The 23,410-nt window shown below is 42.8% G+C and overlaps 1 protein-coding gene across 3 annotated transcripts in view; it reads right to left on the bottom strand.

Moving 5' to 3' along the window:
* The window catches only part of PRICKLE1 (prickle planar cell polarity protein 1), a 65,143-nt gene that overhangs the window by 19,257 nt on the left and 22,476 nt on the right, over positions 1 to 23,410 (bottom strand). The window contains exon 1 of one of the 3 annotated variants that reach the window (XM_083801529.1): positions 12,239 to 19,425. The exons of the other annotated variants lie outside the window; for them this stretch is intronic. The gene's annotated coding sequence lies outside the window, so the exon portion shown is untranslated. Of the gene's footprint in view, positions 1 to 12,238; positions 19,426 to 23,410 lie in introns of those variants that run through there. 3 annotated transcript variants of the gene reach the window in all.

A 23,410-nucleotide genomic window follows, 5' to 3' on the forward strand; every position in this document is an offset into this window, starting at 1 on the left:
TTGTCATTGGCAACACAGGGACAAAGCCCAGCGCAACTCCAGAAAGTGGAAATATTAGCATCACACAACAAATCACGAGCCAAAGAAGTCGTGCTCACCAAACCAGGCAGAAAGCCCAGCCCGCTCATGCGCATCTCCACCTGCTGAGCCTGGTGGGGACCAGCAGCCAGCTGATGTTGGCCTATGGGCTGTGGGAGGGTGTCTCTTGGCTTATTTCCCTTCCTATTTCTCCTAGAGTTGGGGACCAGAATACATTTTAAAGCCCCGATTCCACCTTGCTTCAGCAGCAAAGAATTACCAGTTTCATTAAGATGCCCTTCCGTGTTGGATCGGGCTAGGACTTGCTCCTGAACCAACAAACAGGTCCCTGGAAACTCTTAACCCCACAGGCTCCTCCGAAGACAGTAATCTGACTCGATCCTCATTGACTCTGCACAGCTCGCAGTCGCACGCGGTGTGGGCAAGCGCCCGGCCCGGTGGCTCTCCAGGCCTGGCCCACAGCAGTGCCGCAGCCGCAGGCCGATGGGGCCTAGAGGTGCCACCCTCCTGCGGTACCAGCCGGCCTATCTCGGCCGCATCAACGCCCTCGGTTAATCACTGCCCGCTTCCCAGGCAGCGCAAGGCACGACGGAGAGAGTTGCAACAACTTGTGCCTGCGACGCTTTGCCTGTAGCGGAGCTGACGCAGGGTGGAATGGTTGCCTGGCTTTTTAATAACACACCAGCACAAACACCATTATGCAACGTGGAAGGCGTTGCGTAGCCAGTGCTAATGCGCTGTTTGCTTATTGAGGTATTTTTAAGCCAACTATTATGCCAAAGCCTATGTGGTTGTTGAATGATGTCACTCTTATCTGTGTCAGGTTCTGTTCTCAGGCCTTACCGCCAAAGAACCCATCACGATTCACCTAAATTGGTTTGGGAATTGATTTAGATTTAAAAAGGAAATGGTGGAAACTCTGCGGGGCTCTTCTACTCAAGGGCAACTCACCCCAGGAGCAGGGCATCCATGTAAAGAAACAAACCAGTATTTAAAAAAGAACTTTGGACCCTCATCGAGCAGTTTTGTGGATGAGCAGGTGCTCCAGCTGCACGTGGCCTACCCCATTGCTGGCTGTGCTTTTCAGCAGCCTGCCTTGAAGCCAGACTTACTCTCAATCACCTGTTTTTTTCCTAAGTGAAGGCAAAGTTTGACATGGAAGTTGACTACCACTTCTGCAGCACTATATCCAGGGAAAACAAAACCCAATTTAAAGGCGAAGGTGAGGTTTGCAAAGATTTGTGCTAACCTCCAGTTGCTTAAAACTGGGGAGGGAGGGAAATCTAGCAGTCACTGAGACAGGCAGCCAGCAGAGTGCTATGCTGCTGTTTTCTGAAACCCATACAAAGCACAGTGCACCATAAACACACGGGACAGAACAATGATTGATTAACTATTAGTTTATTTTATTGAATGAACCTCACAGGCTGACCTCAAGGCACAGTGATGTAAGGGGAACATAAAATATGTCTGATGGATAAGGAGATGCATGACACCTTCATTCGCTTTTGGCATAGCAGTTGCAAGAGAGAAAAAGAGACTGCCAGAGATATGGGCTGTCAAGACCGAAGGCCACTCAAGTCTACTAAAAGGCATCACCAAAGGAAGATAAGTGTTTCAGTTATTTTTTGCACAGAAAGATCAACTGGTAAACAATTATTACAGCCGGGTAAGGCTGGGAACAATCCTCTCACTTCTTGCTCAGCAAACAGAGTTCAGTCTCAAAGCTGGGCAGGCTTCTGCCCCAGCAAAGGTTCATTGATCTTCTGCCCAGCCAGTTCATGCCCTATGCCACTTCTGTTAATGCAGCTTTCTTGATTTTTGTAAGATTTCTTTTTCTTCGTGCGTAAGAAGGCTTGATGGCTATGAAGGCTTTCCTCCTTACTCCCATGTCTTTCTTGAATGTGTTACAAATCTCCATAAGCTGGCACCTTGCTAAAAAAAAAATAAAAATCCCCATGTCTTGTTTCCCAGTGGAACTACTGGAATGTAACCCATTGCCCTAAGATGGGCACCAAAGCAGCCCCGGTTTACAGGCCTGGCCAGGTAAAATCAACATTAAAGGGGTTTTCACCTTAGTACAAACTTCATCTAACTAACATTAACTTTGCACGGCCAAGTAAGATATAGGGTAAGCATGCAGGGTTTATGCTCGCTTTCTCTTTTCCTAGGAGGATTATGATTCAGCCTGTTTTCTGGGAAACTCAAATGAGCTTTCCACTTAATAGAATGAGGAATGATGATTTGGGAGGTTACATCCTTTCATTTTTTTTTTTTTTCCTTTCCCTAAGTATGATTAGTTTTTCTTTGCTGGTCCACCTCCCAGAACTGGTTTATTGTAGGATGAGTTGTGTGCAATTGTCGGCACAAGGGAGGGGATGGGAGGTAAGTACAGAGGGATGGTCCCACTCCTGGGCAGTAGCTAGCTATTATAACTACACTGATACATCAAACCCACATCAAAGAGCAGCCAGGGAAGATAGCTTCACCAGCGTTTCTCTCGGTTGCCTGCCAAGTGCCGTTGGGATTATGGACACAAAGGTATGAACCGAGGAGAAAGATTAGCCAAGAAGTACTAGATCAGTTAACACAAACAAACAAACAAAAACCACAAAACAAAAAACTAAACCCAACAGACCTAGTAGAGACACAGTTGAAAGACATTAGAAAGAGACAAGTTTGTATTCCCAAGTATTCCCTTAACCACATAGCTAGATCAGGTGGTAGAGACATAAAAGTACTCCTTTCCTTCTCTTAATGTTGACTGTGCTTGAAGTTCAAGGCCAAGTTGGACAGGCAACCTCTGTTCAAGATGCGAGTTACACCTGGTTTTCAGTAGGATAACAATGAGGATCTCAGCTAAACCAATACTCAAATAAAACTTAATTACGTTTTTTTTGGCTAGCAGTCATTAGACTTTCTACACAAACTGAAAGGTATTTAATCATAACTACAACAGGGAAAATGATCTTAAGTCCCCTAAATATCAAGCTTCACCTCATCACCAACACAACATTAATATAGACAAGTCTGGAGCCTCCAGTACATATTTCCTTAATCATATTCATAGAAACGTGCAGAATCTTAAGACTATATAAACCATATTTTTCAGAATCAAAGTTTTTAGATTATTCACAGTAATTAAAATCCTTATGTAGGAGGTATACAGTACAAGTGAAGATAGTTTTAGGAACACTTAACTGGAGCTCTTGATGCAAGTGACCTTTGTACAAGCACCCATTTATTCTTAAGTCCTTACGGTACTGTCAGCTGCTGAAACAGCAACTGTTTGACATTACCTGACACCTCATAGTTTGCTGGCAGCCACCTAGCTTTAAGCTACACCCACCTGGACTTGCCAATATGTCCCAGCTTTTCTTTCTTACCAGCTTACTTATGAAGATGGATTCCTTTGGACACGCAGCCATGAAGTAGCAATGCCCAGCTTTAAAAGAGTACCAGAAGTGAACAAGTGTCACGCAATCACTATGAACTGAAGCATTTCACCACTGCTGTGAGTTCCAACATCAGAAGTGCTCAAGTGTCAAGACATTTCCTCAAAGATAGTTCAAGATTAATTTCTCCAATTCAGCAGCTTATAAGGAAAAAGTTCAACCATTTTCAGGATCAGACAGCAGAAAATATGCAACCTTTCCGCTACATAATGCTTCAGTATCTTTTAAACAGGTTTTGAAAGCAAGCATTTGAGATAGCAACATAAATTAATGGCAAAAGACTATGTTGTGACAAACAAGGTTTTATTAAGTAAAACCTCTGAATGTCATAGCTGCTTTGTATGGTTTCAGATACATCTGACAGGTGGTTTGTCAAGACATAATGTTTTTACAGGTCTAAGCAATAGCAACCGTCACATACCAAGGCTATAAAAAGTCTTGAGCATATGTCAGTATGGTTAGTTTTAGTTTTAGACGATTTAGTAGCTTTAAACCTGCCCATTCTCCTGACTTGCTTTGTTGTCTACAACAATTATTGCTGAGACAAGTTTAACTCCCAGACAATTAGTAAGCAGAGGAAAGATGAGAATAAATGTTTCACAACAACCACATACACAGCTCTCCAACTTGATGTAATCTTTGGATTTTTGTGTTACACTCACATATATCCCTCCCTCCTCAGTCATCATCTACTTTCTCTTCAGTGGTACTCCTTCATAATTCTCTTTCCCTGATATGCAAAAGTAATGAGTCAGTGATAATTATATTGTTTTTGTAAATGCAATATATTGACAGCTGTCCTGGACTTTTCTTCCAACATCATAACAACAGCTCTAGTCTTCTGAAGGTATTCTGAAATTCACACCAGGTAAGTTTTAAAGCAAGAAACACTTTTTTCCAACAAAGAGCAGGGGTGGAGATTTGGGCAAGAATTACTTGGAAGGTTTGGACAAGTGTCAGCTATCGCATATGCACCAGCATTGACATCAGCAGATATCCCATACATACTTCCAGAATGGAAGAAGCTTCATTCCTGGAAATATGACCTTAAAAGAATTTGTTAAACAGAATGGGGAAATTAAGAAGAAAAAAAGAAAAAAAAGAAAAAAAAAAGAGAGAAAATGATACATGGCTTTTAAAAATACAATCTAGTTAAACTAGCTACAATTCCGTTAACAAGAATTCAGTTACTGAAATAAGAATCTTGACCTTGTTGAAATCTTGATCTTGAAAGCACTACAACTGCTTTCTAAACAAACTTGGTGCCATTATACAGTCAAATCAGAACGTCCTTCCTCAAATAATTCTTAGCATGCTGATCAGATAACCTCTAAAATTTGGCATGACTTACCATGCAAAGGTCCAGAGAGATGCATGCTCAGTGGGAGTGAAAACAACTCTCATAGAATTTTATGTATTATAGCTCGCACCACATTAAACCACGGAAAATACCAAGAGCCTATGCCAAGAACACAGAGCCTCAAGTGCTACTCAGCTTCCTCTTCTAAATGAGATCTACTAAGGCCGGATTTACTTCATTACACATCACTGTGCAGAGAACACCTGCGTAGTCAAAACTAGCTTGTAGTGTAGGTTCAGAAGTGTGTACTTGGTGTTGTCTGAAGCACCCAAATAGATGACGACTTGTTAAAAGTGCAGCTAGATCCAAATCTTGCTTGATACCATTGGACTATGCCACCATAGCTGACTGATTCCTCAAGGCATGAAAGATCAAGTGGCACCAGCTGTGCCACTGGGACAGCACACACACAAGTGGAACAACGGATTTCATTAACAAGGAGCAGGAAGAAGCCTGGGAGAAACGGAAGATGGTGGCTAGTACTTTACTGTTTAGCTGCTAAAATAAGACCTTTGTACGTAATTACAATCCTGTTACTCAGCTGCCACAACTACAATGGACAGATTGCCTCCTCTTGATTTCTCTTTGATCTTCAGAAGACAGTGGAGCTAACATAAAAAGGTCAAGGATCTGCCTCAATATGCTGATCCTCCCCAGCAGTGGATTTCAATAGAGATCTGTTACCACACAGCGAAAACGACTGAGGCAAGTTCAGGGGATGCAATTATCTGTAGCTTTTCCCCATTAAGCCTTGTAACTCTCTCGATGAGAACTTAAGAACATACATGCTTCAACTTCTGTGTGAAGTTAGTAACTTCACAAGAGACAAACGGTGGAACGAGCCATTCACGGTTTGTACTGTCAACAAATGGAGAGCGAGATTTTGGATCCAGTTATGGCATATAATTATACCTATCTCCATGAATAAACGAAAACTAGTTTGCATTTTTTCCCTGATCATTAGCCTCATTTACATAAGTGTTATGAGGCCAGTTCTTCATCCATTAGCGTGAATTAAGTGATACCCTGCTGGGTGCAGGACTGTTCAGACATGCTGACTGCAGAGCAGCTGCTCTCCTCTTCTGGTATTGAATGTTGATTAGCATCATAGCACATGACACTCTGCAGGGCATATCGTGTGTTACACTACGGCATACAACATTTAATGAGAATCCAAAGCAAATCCCATCGTTTAGAAAGCCAATCTCTGCTCCGAACAGCAGGGCAATAATTAAGCACATGGTCCGTCTCATCAAGGACTGAACCGCTTGAACAGTGGCCATTATTTCTGGGGGACAACGCCGACTACCTGAAGCAGAGCTGTATAGTAGCATGTGTACCCACTATCAAATAATCAAATCAATTCACATTTTTTCCAGCAAGACACTTGCACATTGTCTTTTCAGTTCTGATCTAAGAGACAGGATGAAGCTTCTGCATTATTAGATCTATAAAGAAGATTTAATAAAGGATGCAGCAGCTATGAAAATGGAATGAACAATTCAAATTTAAACCCTAGAATATGGATCAAGGTTTAGTATCACTTTTCTGTGACTCCTAACAAATCTCCTGCAGAACCATTAAGTTCTTTGTCAGCTTTCCTCATCTGAAAGATGGGTTGACACTACCCTGTCTTGCAAAGATTGATTACTTATTTGAAGACTACTTTGACAACACTGTAAAGCAGCATGTCATGGTATTACAAACAACATTTCACTACTTTGACACTATTAAACGGAGGCAAGGAAAAGCTTTCCATGACAACAGTGGAGACATTAATATTACAGTGTTCAAATGTATGGGGAAATTCTGGATGTTTTGCAAGCAAGCATATTTCAGGATAAGGGACAAGAATGCAAGAATGCCGAAAGCACTGCTGCCTCTGCTCACCCATAAATCAGCATCCACCAAACACAAATAGAGAGTAGCTGATTTTGTTCTGAGTGACTGGAACTTGGTCACTAAAGATTTCAGGGTCTACATCTCTTGCCCAGAAGACACATCCACTTTTCTACCTAAATACCATGTTTTCCCCTGCCTAGTTTTCACTTGCTCCTGGGCACCAATGTAGGCAAAACATCAGAATCTCTCTGGGGAGAGCGGGCCAAGTTCGGTCACTGGAATTGATCTAATTACCGTCATAGTTGTACAGCTGTTTCAAAGTACACGGCTATAACCCCTACATGAGGGGCGTTAGAAGAAATTAGAGTGATATCGTTAATCAGAAGAACAATGACGAAGCATAAAACAGCCCACTTCTTTTTCTGTGCTGGTCAAAATACAGTCACCTTGTTGGAGAACATCGTAGCGTAATAACAAGGGGCCAAGGATTTTACAGCTACAGCTCTCTCTGTGGAAATAGCTAAGAAGCAACATACACAGAATACATCACCTGTCTATTGTAATAGATAAAGGAGAAAAAAAACACACACACAAAAGGTTCCCAAATTGCATGTTCTCTTATTTCTGTTCTCCCATGATCCTAGGTTACAAAGACATCTCTGCTAAAACATGACTGGCAAAGAGTTTGAGATGACCTTGCCTCCACAATAGTATCATAAGACAGTGGCACCCAACTTTTTTTCTGGACAGACCACGGATCCCAGTTCAGCCTCAGAAAGGGCAACACGCAGCACCTCCTCATCCTCGCTCTTCTTTGACACCCTAGATGACCTTCTCCTGTCCTGTGTACGGGTAACGATCTAACTGCACATTTATTTGCGCAGAATGGTGTCCTAGGACCTCCTGTCCTGCTGCAGACCATTGAAAGAAAGGAAGCCCCAGGAGCAGCCAGGATGGACGGCCCTGCTGGCCACCTGCAGTGCGGGGGTCACACCAAACATCTTTGCTACGGGACAGTGCTGAGAGCTCTGGAGAACACTGACGTTGGAGCACGGGCTGGGAAGACCTGCAAGACATCTGCCATGAGCCTTCAGTGAGGTTCACTGCTGTGGCTCCGTCCTTTGGGGGCAGTGCCAAATACAGCCAGCCACTACAGTCAGGGGGATTTAGAGTATCTCAGCTGTCCTTTGATAGGAAGGACATCACAGCTGACCTTGAGCTAGTAAATAAAACAGGGCCAAGGCACAAGCTCAAGCAGTAGCCTACAGTCACCTACCCTGTTTCATGGGTAGGTGTACTAAAAAGTAATAGTGTCTCTACTAAAGGCGTGTGTGCGGTGGGGTGCACTGCACCGTGCTGCTACGGGCAAGGGCCAGGCAACATGGACCGGGCCAGCCTGATTTTTGGTTTCAGGGTCAGGGAACCAGTGACCGTGTCACAAAATGAAAAGCAGCACAGACAGATGAAGTCTCGGGATTCGGAGAAGTTTTCTACTAACATTATTAAGCCCCTATAAAATGTGTAATAGCAGAATAACTGTTGCCTTTCCTCATTTTTTAGGCTTATACCCCTCAGTTTTCAGGCTTACAAAATTTTCTTAATAAAACAAAAATTTGAAATATGATTTATTCCAACCTGAATGCTGGAAGTCATTATTACAAACAGCAATACAAAACCTCTGTTATAAAATATTAAAACAAAGTCTTCCATCACTTGGAAACTTTTTGATAGAAACAAATATGATTTTTAATAAAAACAGCATTTAGCCACACAGATTTGAGAAGCAAATAAAAAAAATCGCTACAGGACCAAAAGGAAAAGTAACTTGGAGATCTGAAAATGCTTTTTGGAGTCAGGACGATTTTATTTTATTTTTTAAACACATTTTACGCTTATAGATGAACTCTAGTTTAGGGTAAATGCAAAGAGGCAAAAAGACTTTCAGTGTCATTCACGCAGACATTAATCTCATAGAATACTGCTGTTTTCAATCATGTTAAACAGTGTTAATTTTTTCACATTATCAGTAAAACAAAATAAGTACATGCTGAGGATAAGGAAACAGCTTTGTTTATCTTCAGAATCATGTGCTTACCAGAACTAACGCATGTATTTGCCATATGTCAGCCCCTACCCCCCTTCTTTACATTACATATTCATTAATATAGCACTGTTGTGCTATATTGTTAGCAAGGAATAAGGGGCACATTTTAAAAAGCAATTAAGTGGGATAAAACTACTTGAGGGAAAGGTTTTCCACCACCACCACCAGTATCTTAGGGAGACCAACAGGGAAACCTGACACGGAGGAATGTCAGCCTGAACTTGATGAATTTTTACTCAGAGCAATGCTTGCCCCTCCACAGCTTCCCACGTCGCTTCACAATACCCTCCCTTCGTGTTTCCCTTTATTCTGTGAAAGGACGTCCACGAGATGGATCTGTTCGGCTCAATGTTTTTAATAGAGCCATATCTTCTGTTATTGTTTCAAGCCTAAGAACTCAAACCATCTGTATTTTTACACGCAGTCTGCCAGCAAGAGGCTGTTTTGCCAAACAGCTTGCGCGTGCTGAATCCAACACATCCTGGTCCCGAGCACACAAAGCCGACTCAAACACTCCCCCGGACAGCAGCCGCCTTTCCCTAGGACCCACGTTTCAGTTTCCTGGGCTGGTGGGACTGGAAACATCAACAGCTCGGGACAGGCACACAATGAGCCCCAACGCCGGGTCAAGTCTGAAGTCCTCTCCTTTGCTCTTGTGGTGCCGGGATTGGAGACAAAAAGTCTAATGGCTCGATTTTACGGCTTAGAAGGGAGAGCCTCGAAGAGCCTGATTCCTGCTTTAAGTGAAAGCAGATTCTCCCTGGCACAGATGCAGCCCAGTGCTTAACAGCATTCTGCTTGCAAACACTGTCATGTTGTTGAGACAGACACTATATTTCTCGAGACAAATGTATCTGAGTTTTAACTCATAAATAATTCAAAGAGAACCTTTATTTCTACAGTGAAATGAAAACAGAAGTTTGTAAAATATTTCTACGCTTTTTTTTTATTTTTTCACTGTTATCTTTTTATCTGTCCTTGAACAATACTACCAATATCCTTGTAACTCCTCTGTTTCCTTGGGAGTTAGGATGCTCAGTCTTTCACGAGTTTAGCTCTTAAATCAACAGACGTTTGTTATTTAAGTTATATTGGCATTGCTTCCTTTCTGTTCTTGTAGGCATGACACGGCTGTTTCTTCCAAGCCTGCAAGCAGCATCTTTAAAATGCAACAATTGCGTTAACCACACCCCTCCAAAAACTACAGGGAAAACACTTTTGCCGCATAGAAAGGCTGGCAACTCTAAGCCCGCTGCAATAAAAAGCGAGACCCGATAAAAATTCCATTACTTGCTTATCTGGAGCGATTCTTCCCAGTTCAAAGGGTCAATTTCACAGCAGGGCACCAGCGCTTATCAGCCAGCTCCGCTGAGCCTTTCACTTGCAAAGAGAAGTGTTGCCTCCAACCGGCATGACAACGGCACTATTAAGCAGCCACTTCAAAGATATAGATGTTGTAAATGCTTTGATTTTGCCCAGTGTTGTACGCCAGCGCTACCCGACCGGACTGTTTCATGCAGAGGTTGGATTCTGCACGAGGGAAGTGAAAAGCGGGGCATAAAGCCACGGGAAGCGCAGCGAGCCCATCGCGTGCCTCTTCTCCCCAGCCAGGTCTCCGCGTTTCCCCAGGCACAGCTGCCGAATATTGCAGAGATGGTGGCAAAGTTTAGTCCGTGGGCTCTCTCTGGTCTTCTCTACCGGCTTGGGCCGGACCTGGCAAAAATACCTAACGCCTACTTGTGTAATTCACGTCATGCACATAAAATCAGGGCTGAAAAGCACATTTGCAAGAGGTACGACAGGTCTGCAGCATCTCCCCACTCACCTCTGCTGTGTTCAAACCCCAGCCTGCACCCAGGCATGCTTTGCACTGCTGCTGCCACCACGGCCACTTTTCAGAAAGGGTTCAAAATACAGGGGCAGCAGCGACAGGCGCAACAGCTGCAAGAGGTGTAATACAAGTGGCTCACATCAGTAGTGCTTTAAACATAAGACGCAGCCCATACGTGACCAAGAAATGAGGTTACTGCACGATGGGTTTGACCTGCTGGAACAGGGAGCTGCAGCCAGGGGAACGTGCTCGTATCCCACAACCTTCTCTCCTTCCAGCAGGAGAAAACACGGGGACAGCAACACCACCAAGGAGAATTTGCAGGATTGAGCATTCAGATGAGCAGATCTGTTGATTAGCTGCCTGTCTAATGACCCGACTGGACTCATTTTACACAGGCTGCGTAGGCAGGAGAGCCGGTCTTCTGTAAATCCCTCTGGTGATTTACAAGATACGGGGTTTTGTCGCTATCTTCCTACACGGAATGAAGCTGAGGAGACTGGGCATGGCCAGCACTGACCGGCTGGTCACTCCCCAGAAATCACAGGAGCATCTGATGCGTATCATACACATTAAGGAGCGTACTTGGTCATCCAACACCCGTCGGTCTGTGTTAGGGCTGGATACATGTACCTTTACCTAGATCTAGGATGACTAGCTTCACACCTTTTCCAGCATTTGATCCATGACCTTTTCTTGCACATAAACCATACGTTTTAAGTAAAACTCCCCTGCCCGAGAGCAAGAACTTTGCATGTCATTCATCTTTTAAAATTCCTTTTGCATTTAGTTCCCTCCCCACTTTTCTTTGGAGAAACATCCCAGAGTCCCAGCCTTATTTTTTCAGGCCAACCATCTGCTTGGATGGAGCAGAGCCTTTGGAAAGAGCTCTGCAATCTCTTTTGACCGTCTGCAGTGCAGTTCCCTTGACCTGTTCGCTCCTAACCCTTGGGACGCCCCTAGCAAGACGTGCCAGGGAGGATTGCAACAGCAAGAAGCTTCATTTTCACATGAATGAGGACACCACAGGAAGCTTTTCAGCCCCAAACATTTCCTGTCTGATCAACAGGCGACAGTTTACGCATAGGAGTAAACATGTGACCCAGAGCAAATCAAGGCCATCTACTCTAAAGCGTCTGCTGAAAATGCATATAGAGCTTGATTAAATTAAGATTTAATTCCAGAAAGCAGCTTAATTTGAGTTAGGCGTTAGTATCAATCTTCACTGAAGGATTGCTCTGACTTTGTTAATTTTTTTTTTTCTACTCTGCTCAAATTAAATCTTCACCAGGGTAAAGGAAGCTTTCACTTAGACCTCCCTTGTACAGTTTATGCAAGCACAGCTGAGAAGGGTATGGGACGCAAATGAAAGCTATTATAACAACTCACTGGGATGCAGTACCACACAACAGCAGGATCCCAGGAAAGGAGCCCCACATGCCTCCCTCCATCCCAGCAGCAAAGCTGTAGGAGCAGCTCGTGCCAAGGTGCTGCACCTTGCAGCAGGCTGCAGCTCCCTTGGCCGAGCCAGCAGGCAGCAAAAGGGGCAGGCATTCCCCAGCGGGTGCCCAGGACCAAAGGCACGTTGCAGCTTCAATAAAACTTACCAGGGCAAAATAAAACCTTGATCTCCGCTGCTGACAGGCTGAGGTTGATCTGTCTTGCAGGTTATAAACAGTTTTGTCTGAGGGCTTTATTCTAGCTCAGCTTACATTTCTATACCCGCTCCTTCCATGCCCCTGGCAGCAAAGAAAATGGCTTGTGGCTCTGACTTGCACACGTGTATTCTCTCTTGTTCTCTTTTGTCCTCTCCCTCCCACCTCCTTTCTACTGCATTATCTTTCAATTAGTCACAGGAGTGCAGTAAAACACACAGTTCTCTGATCTCTTAGACCATCTTGTATTTACAAACATGAGTACCTGCCTTCCAGTCCCTAGGAGAAGCCATCTTAGAAGAATAAAGACAACAGGATCAGAGGAATCAGAGAGATGTTTTAAATGTTTATGCTGGCAACCCGTAATAAAAACACCGGATTAAGGAAACCTTAAAAGTTAAGACTACCTTCTTTTTTCTGGCCATGCTTTACTCACAGCACACTTTGGATAGGCCAGGGATTTCTCCTCTGCATTTCATAGAGGCAGGCCACCTGCCTGCCTTGTCCTGTAGAAGTAACAGGACTTATAAAAACAGATCAGTAGGAAATTGATATAGTTTATAGGAAAAGAAGAAACATCAGAGTATGTGAAGCTAGTTCTGAAATCAGGGTCAGTGGTTTCATTTCCCTTCGTTTGCTTTGTTGTACACCTTATTTCAAGTACTTCAGGCTTTGTCTAGATCAGAAAGCTGTATTACTTCGAGGACATGAATGCTGTTAAAAGAAATTTGCTTCTTCTGGCATAGCAGTTTCCTTCCAGCAGGTGGAATAAAGTTTGTCATAATGGCATTAGCAAGGAATCTTTGTACAGATTTTTACATTTTTCAGCAACTCTTTTCATTTTACTCCTGAAAAGGAAGGAGCATTTTATCATACATTTATCAACAACTCATTTCGCTCCTGAAATACACAGCAATACTCAGGGGACAGCCAGTACTGCCAGGTGAATACTGGCAATACTGCCACCATTCTTCAGCCCTCCCAGCACTCGAGTGTCAGAGGTAACCTGAACAGGTCTCTGTGCATCTGTAAACCTGTTTTAGGCATGCACACTTCAAAATAGTAACACATTTTATACCAAGCCACGTCAGCTGTACTTCCCCAGCCAGCCACCATGGCACTCTGCCATGGGAGGCACCAGAAGTGTGCCAAAAGATGGGCTTATTCCTCCTGTAGTTGCCAGGGTCCATCCACGTGTTCCCCTCTGTTAGCGATTAGATGCAACATATTAATTCCTTGCTCTAGAAAAAAATCTGAGCCAACACACAGAACTATGATCCATGATTCTCAAATATCTAATAACGTTTAGTAGGCTTTACGTGAAGAAAAGCTAGCATTGTGCTGTTATTAATACTTCAGGTTTAGTAAGTACTATGTGCACTCCTGAGCCATGAATTGCCACATACATTGCACAAGTCTGCTTAAAACAAGTTATTTACAGGGCGTTTAGTCATCAAGCTATTGTCCACTGGTTTGGGCAAGTTTTACAGTAATAAGCTGTAGGACATCAGGATAAGATGCATGTGTCATTTTTAACTCGTGGAGAACGGTTAATTCAGTGCCACTCCTCCACCACACACACAAACAGGAATCTGACTGACAAAACAGCTCTACCTTGAAAAGCTGAGTTAAGATCTCATCAGTTCATACCTAGATGGCTCTCCTTGACAACACTGCCTGACCTGCAGCACAGCCTCTCATCTTGTAACTTCACTTGAGGAAACAGAAACAAAACATTGAAATTAGATTCTGCAGGGTGCAACTTATCCTGAAACATCTCTTTAGTGGACCAAGATACGGGAATAAGTGTTTATTAAAAATACCACACGCCTAGCTTTATAGTGTTATATAAGCAAGCCAGGATAGTCCTGGGAACAGAACAAAGCAAGAGTCTGTCTGTAAGGGTTTATCCGAAACTGATGGATTAGGTTTTCTAAAATACTGCTGATCTAGAAGAGTTGATCGCTTCATTAATGTCATTATCTTAAGGTGCCCCATCATCATCCATTTGGGTTTTCTCATGTTCTTTGAAAGTGATGAGCAACATCTCCCTTAGAAAAGCCTTGTTGGAGGGTTTATTTCATGGAACTAAGAAGACAAAAGTTTTTTGTTTGCATTTTGAGGTTCACAGTTGACCACTTTTTTTCCTGGGAGAATGCTTCGAAGTGAAAGACCAGGTTAGTCCATTCGAAAGTTTGGAGGGTCCAAGACTTATATGTGACTCAAAATTCAGTCACTGAAGGTGTCGGGCAACAAGCCCTTCATGATATGGCTGCTGGGCTCTTGGCCAGTCACAGCTCTAGAATCAGTGCTGGAAACGGTAAAATATAGGAAGCGTCAGCTGTCTGAGCCTGGACCCCTGAACACACGCATCTGCAAAGATGTGCGTGCCTACACCAAGCAACAGACCAAGAGCAGAGATTCATGAGCTAGTGGAGACTCAGGCTCATAAATCCACATGATGCAGTGCAGCTGGATATTCAGCTTAGGCCAGCAACAATACAGTCGCATTTGCATAGCTCTTGTGCTGCTGAACTTGGATGTCTCTATCGCATTCCCCCATAACTTCTGCTTCCAAGGAAGTGCAGCCAATTTGGGAATGTTGGGAACAGACATCTGGGGTGTAGAAATGCTCCAAGTCAAAGCTGATGGGATCAATCACCGTCTTCCTGCCAGCAAAAGGACGGATGGGATCTAACAAGCAACCTCCTTCCCCACCCCCAGCCCCATCCTGCTGAGCAGCTGCCGTACCCAGCAGCAGGAGGGGGGATCCAGGTGGACAGAAGAGCTAGTCCAGATCTGGAAACAGATGCTCAAAGAAAAAAAAAATATATTAGAAGAGCAAAGCTGTTTAAGTTTCAAACAGGACTTCAGTCCTTCACAAAAATCAGAGTAAACTCAGAAAGGGTTACTGCTTGCAGTTAAACCTTTGCATATTGGTGAGACCATGAGCCCTGATCTGCCAAACAGCCTAAAAAATGATTCTGAAGTCTTATTTTAATGATGTCCAATGGGATAAATAAGCAGCACAGTCAGCACCAGCAGCGTTGGGAAAAAGCCAACACCAACGCAGCAGATTGAGCTGGGACTCAGGAATCGGGAGGAAAGCTTCTCAGGGAGGCCTGTAGCCCTAGGCCAAAACAAGGCTGCTGCACAGAGAAGGGAAGGGAAGGGAAAGGCAACAGAAGGCAACCTCCATTAAGCCACGTAAATCTCTGGAACTACTTACGGAGTGTACTACAATGGAGTGAAGAGCACTGGGAAGAGAGCTCTGACCGCACACTGTGGGCTGCTGGAGATCGCTTCCCCTTCCCTCCCCTCTTCCTTCACGTTAAAGAGTTCATCTTGAAGCAATACAACCACGTTTTCTTCGTTCTGCTCCCTTGAGGTGTTTTCCACTTGAGCAGAGGGCAGGAGGCAGAAGAACGGCCCCGTGCCAACCTCCCGCTGCTGCTCACTGTGCCCTGCTGTGCCAGAGTCACCAAGATGGAGGACCCCGGCCCTGTGCACCACGAGACATCAGCTGCTCCTGGCACAGGCTCAGTAACACCATCAGCATTTCCAGAGGCTGCCCCTATGGAAGACACACTCCTGGGCAGAGTCACCTTGGCCCAAAAGGCAGAGCAGCAAGCCAGAAAAACGTGGTATGCCATGGTTAGAAAGGATGGGCTGCTCCACAGAGAACATAGCCTGCTTTACACGCAGCCCAGCGCTGCCAGCTCGCTCCTCTGCCCGGGGTCAGGGACGCCTGGCACCGCCACAGGGTTTTGCATCAGACTTCCTTCTGCTTGAGCCCTCATGGGGCTTCAGCTCTCAGCCACACTGGGATGGCAACACTGTCCCTGGCAGCCTGCCTGGCAAAAGGAGGAGCTGCCCCACAACCACGGTTATTTTCAAAGTGACACATGTAGGCCTTATGACTTCTCTACCCAAGGCCATCTCATTTCTTGCAGCTTTACCACAATACTGGCCCAGATGCAATCCCGCTTTCATTTTAATAGATCCAAAATGGAGACAGCTCAGCACCCTGGTGACTATTGCTGGAACAAGACTCAGAAGTGCAGGGAGGGAAAGGCCTTGAAGCACCACCACTGGGAAGCAGAGGGGACAGGGACCGAGCTACAAAGACACTTGGCTGCACGCTCTCGCTATACTTATACACTAAACATACACGTATGTTATATATCAGTACACATACACACACACAGTATAATATATACACACAGATAGACAAGACTATATCCAGGCAAGATGATCCCAGAGCACTTCAGGACACAACAGCAGGCAGGCTGAGACAAGTAAGTAATAATAGTGTAAAAGAGCAAGCTGACAGCTAAAAGATGCAAAGTAGTTTATTCTAAGAAGTGCCTGCATCTATTTTATGGTGGAATAATTCATTCTGTATTGAGTAAAATTTGTTTCCAGAGTAATTCATGCAAATAGACGTCAGATAATTTTCTTCTTAATTGTTTGTGTGGGTGCAAGATGATTTTGACCTGAAAGGAGTTAACCTGAAATCCCTGCCAAGCTCAACAAGCCTTAAATTGTGGTGTTTTATATCTATACATATTTTTTATGGCTAGACCCAAAATGTTTGTGTAGAGCCATGGCTTGTTTCAAGTGGCCCACGTTTCTTAAAATGCTAACCTAGCAGCCAGGTGGTACAGCTCTTGGTTTGCTGCACTTCAGAGCTCTGAGCCAACATGGACTGTCAAACGAGAAGAAAATAGTCTTCCACTTGCACTGAGAACCATCCGCAGAGCTTCTTCTTCATAAAGCTTCACAAAGATCAAAAAGGTTAAACTCTCTCGTTCCCAGCCCCGACACAGGCTCACTGAGCATGCAGACTTGTGCTCATCCTGGCGAGCGGCACGAAGATCTGTTTTGTTTCCACCAGAACACTTCCAATCACTGGAAAGCCTGAGTACGAGCACGTACCCGTGACCACATTTCTCCTCACCAAGGCAAACACACTGCAGATATTCCTCTCCCCAGCAGAAGAGAGATTTCTGGAGCTCATCTTTGGAGCCTTGTTTGTGCTGCATTTCCAGTGCATATCATTAAGCACATACGAATTAAATTGTCAAGCAAGACTACCACCCTTCCCTCCCTAAAAATCCCTCAAGAAATCCTACATCTCAAACCACATCCTTATTAAAAAAAATTAATAAGTAAATAGTCAGAAGGGTGTGTGCAAGCCACTAAACCGAAATTCCTGAACTCTAATCCTCTCCAACAATAAAAACTTTCTGCTTCTGCCAAACCACTTGGTCCATCTGTTTCACTTTCTTCTACTGTGAAAATAAGAACGCAGCTTCCTCTACTTCACAAAAGCAGCCTGTGGACTTGATGTTTATGGTGTCTTTCTCTGAACAAGCTTCTCTTAGTTTCAAATCATGTCTCTGAAGTTTCAGATCTTGCCTAACAGAAAGCTCAGGTGATGGCACAAGCATTAATTCATAACTGTGTCATAAACACAACATTATCTGCTTTTTTGTTATTGACAAAAATAGTTGGGAAAAAATGCGTTTGAATTGGATTTTCTTGAGGGGTGAGAGGTAGAGAAGAGAGCATCTTTCCACTTAAGAGTGGCACTGGTCTCTTGAAAAGTCTAAATTCTAAAGAGCCAAGAAAGTGGTTCAGCCAAACTGCTTCCAGGTTTTCATTTGAAAGATCAGCCTCTTTCCTGAAAATCCCAAACTTGAAGAAAGTGTCAGCATGTATTTACTCTAACACCTTCTCATCATGAAGAAAAACCTAATCACTTAGAAGGAAGATTTCCTTTTAGTTAGTCATGAAGGAACTAATTAATACATTTTAATATTTCTATAGTGTAAATTTTGAAGAAATTCTACTTCTTGTCCCATAAACCCTTAAAAACATATGCTAGGGAGAACCTGGCCACCAATCCATCAAGATCAAGGTAACCAATTCAATACCCTTTGTACCTAAGGCTAGAAACAACTATTTAAATAGCATATAGCACTCAAATACATCAATTTTTAGACCTACTTCTTCAAGACAGGAAGCAAAGATGTCTTCAGAGCAACTTCAAAAACATCTTCTGCAGGCTACCTTTAGAGGGAGTGCTCCTGTGGATGGATATATGTAAATAAGAGTTCCTGCTCCTCAGGGTTTCATATGGAAACATTTACTAAGTTACACCAGAAAATATGGCTGTAAAATCTTAGGACAAACCTTCTCCTTCAACAGTAGATATTTCGCTTCAGATTTTATTTGTAATTAAAATGTTCCACAGGAAATAATAACCCTAGGCTTAATTAGGTAATTAAACCTGTTCTTGAAGACTTATGTAATGCAAAAGAATAATCATGCAGATGGAAAAGTTTAAAATGGTACTAAGCTACTAATTATATATATGTACAAGTTACAAGAAAAAGCTTCTTTCTTAAATCTCTTATTCTAAATTTGGCAAAATTACATGTTTAACAACCAGCTGCTGTGCATCTCAAGTGAAGAGCTTACTAATGCAGTGCTACACTAAAAGCCACACTTATAAATTCTCACGGAGTTAGAAGACTCATAAGAAATAAATCAAAGAGATTCACAAAAAGCTTATTAAGTCTACTTTCTAGATCCTGTAATGCTTAGATGTGCCAGGAGTTCAGAATAACTTATCTTTTCATGATTGTAGATGTTCCTTTCCCACCTGCCTGTCCCACCCTTCTCTAAGATGCTCAGTAATAAGGATGTTAAACTGTCCTACTTTACAGCTCACAAAAGTACAAGGATTAAAGAGGGTGGGGAAAAAATAAAGTACAATTATTTTTCTTTGTGAGGACGTGTTGTACTGTTGTAGATGAGATCTGACGAACCAGCTCTTGAAAATTTAAGACATGGTTTTGCCCTGTACTGAGCAACCATACAGGGACCCAAAGGATTTTAAAATAACGGGTGCTTTTCATTCACCTTTGCAACATTTCCCCCAATGTATCTACAGTCCAAGTTGGGATCTGCATCTCAGAATTACTTTCCTACAATCAGCCTCATGAATATTTGTAAATAAATAAATAAATGCGGTTATACCTATTTGTATAGGAATGTACTTCCCTAAAGTATTTAAATCAGTTTACAGCAGTGCCTGAAGTAAACAGCCAGCGGTATTTTACGGCAGCTCAGGCAGTTCTCAAAAGCTTTTTAAATCACCTTGTCTTGCCTCATAGAACTTGGACCACAGAAAGGACGAAAGTGTTGTTCTTCCACACAGCTCCCTCTGCTGATTAGATCTTCATAGCTTGTCACATTGCAAAACATTGCCAGAAGACTCTTCAGACACTATGATTTTAAAAGAAGTCAGAAATATTTGAGTGTTATCATATAAATGTGTTAACCCTCAGAAATATAGAGCATCCAAATAAATCAGTCTTGTGTGCCCAAAAGCTACTCAGTTCCACAAAGTCCCTGGAGAAAAACACTAAATTCTTGTGTCTCCCAACCAAAACAAAGCTAACCATATTGAGTCCTCGCAGAAAAGTTCAGCTTTTAAGAAGCTGGGACAATAACAATGCAAATTTATTCATATTTACTAATCAGAGTTTTCTAGAAGTGTTGCATAATTTGAGTTTCTTATCTCTAGATCACAAAGGCATCATAGTATTAAAAAAAATGCAAATCATCTCATCTATACAGGAAGCGGGAAATAAAGTGGAACAGGAAACAAAGCAACCTTCAAACTTCCTAAAATCCTAAATTGAGTCCTATCCCAATAGATGCTGCCCATCACACTGCCACATTTATTGGAACTTTAAAATGTTTATATTTTGCTTTTTCCCTTCTCAATAGAAAGTTGCCAATTCCCTGAGCTTAAATGCACAGGTTTTCCTTCAGAAGTTGCAAGTTGATCCTCTCAGCATTAAAACACTGATAAAAAAATTCACCAAATATTAAGAACAACAAAAGAAGTAGTAGCCATTTTAAGACGATCTTACAGCAACAGTTTCAACTACATTGTATTATGTGACATTTTTTGTGCCTGGAACTTCAGAATCCCAAAGAAGGCTCCATTTGAAGTCTTAGGGGCTGGAAATACAAGTTTCATCCTTTCTCATTAACGTTCATCTACGCAAAGTCTTAGCAGAGTTTATTATCAGTATAGAGTACAACTAGACCGAAGTCTTCAACTTAAAAGACACATTTTTGGTAAACCCTCAGTAAAGCTTTCACTGGGGGCCTAAATCAAGCAAGTTTTTTGCAATGCAACAGAGAAGACAACATGAACAGAAAGATAGTTTTATACTAGTCAATTATATGTTTTTCAATTGATTTAAAAAGGAAAAAAAGCCTTCTCATAACCTACTGCCCTTCACAAAAACACTAATTTTTTTTTGACCTGTGACAGTAGCCAAGGTACAGGGTAGTTACTTCACCTGACCTAACAGTCAGCAGGGATTCACTTGTGCACATCTAGATGGCACAGAACAGGAGTGCCATAGGGTAAGAACTGTGAAAATCAACACTTAAAAATTACAGTTCATGGCCAGGTTGTATCTGTTTCTTTCAGCTGAGTCCCTTACCTGTGGAAACGCTGCATATGCCCAACATGCTTCCTTCATGCAATAGCCTGCACAACTTCAATAATGTAACTTCTGTAAAGTCCAATATATGGATTACTTGTAATTAGGAATGCGTAAGTTCATTCTAGTTAGTTGTTAGTTAAATGCTGCATCCTTTGTTCAAACCTCAGATCCTCATCCTGTGCATCCCATAGCGCTGATAACACTCCTAAGCACAAACAATTGTTTTGTTTCCCTTCAGCATCCCCATGCAGAGTCTGAGCTCTTTCAATGTTTCTCACACAAACAAGATCCAGGTATAACAGTAATGCTGATTTAAGCATTGAGGCAGGCGTGTCTGTCAGATGTCACTTGACATTCCCATTAGGGCAGCGGAAGAGCCAAACCCAAGCCAGGCAGGCTTTCTGTAGTACCTAAGACTCGGGCTCCAAGTGCTCCCTTCATTTTTGGCAGCATATTAAACGTACAGTTGTCAACAACGGCTCTTTGAAGATGGGTCTTCCCAAGTATTTATCTTGCCTCAGTTTAGTCTGTCTAATCTGCAGATTATTCCTACCTTTTGGGTTAAATAGCTTACTGCTGGGCCACTACGTACGGCTGGAGTGGATCAGTAGTTCTCTTCTTTCTCTGGCTTCTTGAGAGTGGCATGGACTGCAATATCTGTGGCCCAGTGACATGAAGTCACTCAACAGCTACTTTTATTATTTTATTCTAAGATCAGTGGAAGTAGCCACCAGGTTTAACAGCACTTGCAAAGGAATAAGAAAACTATGCTTGATATTCTTTTGCTACTTGTGCTTCAGTTCAAGGGCTGTGTCTCAGGCAGTACGACCACTGCATGAGTGCTCACCCAGCTTTTGTAGCCAAGTTCCAGTTACTGTAAAGCCTTTACCTTGGCTTTCCACAAACAGATCTTCAGTTGCAGGAAAGCAGGTCCATATACATACATTTTTTTTACTCCAATTATGTTCAGATCCCTTCCTGTTCAAGCTTTCCCTATAGGTATCCTGAAAATCATGAAATAAACACCAGAGTTTAAGACAGACTTCTCCTGAGAATACCAATTATCTCCAGCTTCAGAAATGCTGATGTCCTTTGGGAATGGCTAGACAGAGCCATCTCCTGGCTAGAGAGTAAACAGAACTTATTCAGTGTAAATATTCACCTTAATGTCTGTGAAAAGTTATTAATCCATTGCAAAGAAAGTCATCTCTGTGCAGCTCCAAGGATCAGTTACAAAGGTAAGCCTTCATATGTGAATACTGCAGCCTCTCAAAACAATCAGTAACAGCATGGATGGTGGAGAACGATGCATCCTATTTGTTGCTAAGTTTTTGGAAGCGTAAACATGAAATTAACAACTCTGAGGTAAAATGCCCCAAACCCTAGACCCATCCTGATGACACTGCAGTCAAGCTTTATCCATTTGTCCTTAATAGAAGTCTCAGAAGAGCACCCATGGTCCAGGGGACAAACTGCATACAAATGTGGTCAGTACCATGAAGCATCTCATCCCCACCCCAATCCTGGCTGATTTCCTTAAGCGGAAATCCTAATTAACACAAACATAATTAAACTCATTTACCTTGAACTGTCAAGAACATTTGGCAAGGAACCCCACACAAGTAATAGCTACGTTCTGGGGATTTTTTTTTCCTTCTTTTCAGTCTGTAAGACTAAGTTAGCATGATGAGTTTAACTCTATTTAAGCTTCTAAATATTTTGCATTCTGGATTTGCTTAAAGACATCACAGAAATAACAGTACCCTTACACAGCTTTCAGCACTATACATCAGCAGGCTTCAAAGCTGTAAGAATTGTGTCTTAGACAGAAGCAGCTGTTAGAACTCTTCTAAAACAGCTTCTCTGCACAGCATACCTACCACCTGCGTGAGAGTCATTTTCCTGTTTCTGCCAACCCAGAAGAAAAACTCAGGCATGGCAGACAAATTTCTCCTTTGAACTGAGCATCTCTCTATAGATTCCCACTTCAGTCAAGACTCAGGACTGTTAACAGATGTGAGAGGTTACAGAAAAAATAGTGGATTTTGTTCCATTAAAGAACTTTGTTAGTTTCCCTCAGCCCTAAAAGAAGCATTTCCACCTCTTCTGAAGGGTTACAAACACTGACCCACCTGTAAACATCAACAGCACAGACAAGTGGCATCACGAAATAAAGTGGAATGAAGAACTTGTCGTGGCAGTGAGAGCAATCTGCCACCATTATCTTCTCCAGATTGTGAGTGTGAGCAGTAAGCAACTGCAGCCCTTCAAATCAGACTGTTTGGTATCCCCTTACCGCAGAGGGATCAGAGGGTCTAAGAGACCCTAGCTCTGATGTTTTCACCTGTTACGGAGCAACTGTCCTTCAGCTCCATTCTTAGGGACAGGTGAGGCTTACAAGTCTCTTAAAATACACTCTCTTCAGCCACGTTGGAGATCTGCTGGGTGATCTACCGTCCACGTCACCGCTTTTAAAAGATTTGTGGGTTTGAGCCTTGAAGTGAAAACTCAGCTTTCCCTATCCTTATAAGCTGACCTTGATACACAAGCTCCTACAGCAAAGGAAACATTCTGCAAACTGTTTAAA

This window comes from Anser anser (assembly GCF_964211835.1).
Source record: "Anser anser genome assembly, chromosome: 1".
Lineage (NCBI taxonomy): Eukaryota > Metazoa > Chordata > Aves > Anseriformes > Anatidae > Anser > Anser anser.